Source organism: Cebus imitator, unplaced genomic scaffold (assembly GCF_001604975.1).
Source record: "Cebus imitator isolate Cc_AM_T3 unplaced genomic scaffold, Cebus_imitator-1.0 Scaffold45, whole genome shotgun sequence".
NCBI lineage: Eukaryota > Metazoa > Chordata > Mammalia > Primates > Cebidae > Cebus > Cebus imitator.
The window spans coordinates 9,165,654-9,168,206 of record NW_016107360.1 but is presented as its reverse complement, the minus strand read 5'-3'; the positions used below and the strand labels follow the sequence as shown (position 1 = coordinate 9,168,206).

Here is a 2,553-nt window from a genome sequence, read left to right as displayed (position 1 = left end):
AAAACCAAGATGAAAAAAAGAATTAAAACAGTGCCACCACTCAGCCAGCACAGGCACACAGCACTGGGATATACATTTTTTTGTACGTTATGTGTCATAGACTGTATTCTTACAATAAAGTAAGCCAGAGGAAAGAAAATGTTATAAAAATATCATTAGGAACAGAAAAGATATTTACTGTTCATTAAAGGGATCATCATAAAGTCATCATCCTGGTCATCTTCATGTTGAGTAGGCTGAGGAGGAGGAAGAAGAAAAGGGGTTTGTCTTACTGTCTCACAGGTAGCAGGGGCAGAAGAAAACCTACATACAAGTAGACTTGTGTAGTTCAAACATGTGTTGTTCAAGGGTGAACTGTGTAGAGGACCTGCTACAAGCAAAAAGCTCTAGCAAGTACTATGTAAGACAGCTAAGAACTCTAGCAAGTACTATATAAGAAAACTAAGACACAGACACCACCTCCAAGGATTTTATAATCTAGGAGAGGAGACAGCAGGCACATGTAAAAGATGTGTTAATTCAAATAAATGTCTGCCTGTGCCAATTTTTATTTTTATAAAGTGAATGTATGCCAATTATATGAATGTAAAAAATTTAACGATATCTTTTGTTTTGTTTTGTTATTTGAGACGGAGTCTTGCTCTGTCGCCCAGGCCAGAGTGCAGTGCCACAATCTCAGCTCACTGCAACCTCTGCCTCCCGGGTTAAAGCAATTCTCCTGCCTCAGCTTCTAGAATAGCTGGGGAATATAGGCACATACTACCACATCCAACTAATTTTTGTATTTTTTGGTGGAGACTGGATTTCATTATGTTGCCCAGGCTGATCTTGAACTCCTGACCTCAAGTGATATACCCACCTTGGCCTCCCAGAGTGCTGGGATTACAGGCATGAGCCACTGTGCCTGGCCCAGATATCCCTTTTACAGTCTAGTGTTCTCTCTGCATACATGTTAGAATATGGCTTTTTGTCCTTAGATATCTAGGGGTTTTTATAATTTAGGAATGTGATAGGGGTATAATAAAAGATATGATCCAAGTGGTCATATAGCTTCAGATGCTTCAAAACAACACATTTGAAAGTAACAAATGGCTACTTCCTAGGACAGACCCCTCAGGGTATCTCCTAAGATGACCCTTTATTACTGGTTGATCCCAAGAAGGGAAATGATGGGCAGGAAAAATATTTCATAATGCTAGTTTGAACTGTGGAGTATCTGGAGTGTCTGGCTAGCCCCCAAAACAGCTCTGATTTAGGACTTCAGTAAGCAGATTGGCCTGTTTAGGAAGGTGCCCTTAAAAAGAATCTGTCCACCTGGGCAGTTCTCTGCATGGGTCCTTGTGGCATCAAACATTTATCAGTCTCGGTATTCATTATGCCTTGACGCCTCTAGGTTTGTCTGCACTGTGCATTGGATACTCAAACCACCACCTATTTTCATATCTACACAGAAGAGAGGGACCGTGTCATGCACCTTTTTGATATTTCAGTGTTTCTCAGCCCAATGTTATGTGTGAACTGATGAATTGTTATCTGCTAAAGAGCCACCTTTTGAGGAACCACACTATAGGGAAAGAAAGCGGTAATTTTACCATGCTCTGGAAGAGTATTCTTGCAGCATCACACCTGCTACAAATGAGATGTTCATTGTGGTCTGTATTTTGTTTGAAATGTTTCTGGGGTGATAAGCCCCTTCGTGGAAAAGTCTGAGAACCAGTGGGTTTGAAGAAGAAGGTCAAAAACACTGGAGAAAGTTTCTGTGCTGCTTATTTTTCTAGAAAAACAAGGAGGCAAATTGAAAAAGAAAAGAAGAAACATCACTCCCTTGGCAAACAGCACACACACTAAAGTGGCAAACCCACTGTAGATGAGGAGGATCGACAAAGTGGAAGTCATCCATCTCTTTGAGACTATAGAGAGGGAGCCACAGGGAGCACAGACTGAATGGAGAGTTCAGAGGTCAAAGGTGAAGAGGGGCATGGTCCACAATGTAAGATCACAGCTGTGCTATGTTGACACCAGCCAGGAAAAGCTTAGAGGTTAGAGCTGGTTCTGTCTCACTCCATAGCCATGTTGCTAGAATGCCAACTAACATTGCCTTTTTGTGTGTGTGAAGACAGAGTCTTACTCTGTTGCCCAGGCTGGAGTGCAGTGGTGCGATCTCAGTTTACTGCAACCTCTGTTTCCCGGGTTTGTGCCTCAGCCTCCTGAGTAGCTAGGATTACAGGCATGCACTACCATACCCAGCTAATTTTTTGTATTTTTACAGAAACAGGGTTTCACCACGTTGGCCAGGCTGATCTTGAACTCCTGGCCTCAAATGATCTGTTGCCTCAGCCTCCAAAATTGCTGGGATCATAGGCATGAGCCACCGTGCCTGGCCTATGTTGCCTTTCTTGGATAAGCCCTGGGCAAAACCCAACTTTCTTCTTTGTCAGTATTTGAATACTAGAAATGTAGGTCCTCCAGTTCTTTGCACACATTCCCAGGGGTGGGGGGAGATTGTATTTCTTTTTTTTTTTTTTTTTTTTGAGACGGAGTTTCGCTCTTGTT

At 42.3% G+C, this 2,553-nt stretch overlaps 1 protein-coding gene across 6 annotated transcripts in view; it reads left to right on the top strand.

Annotated features, from left to right (window-relative positions):
- The window catches only part of OSBPL3 (oxysterol binding protein like 3), a 191,208-nt gene that overhangs the window by 146,301 nt on the left and 42,354 nt on the right, over window positions 1-2,553 (top strand). The window lies entirely within an intron of this gene.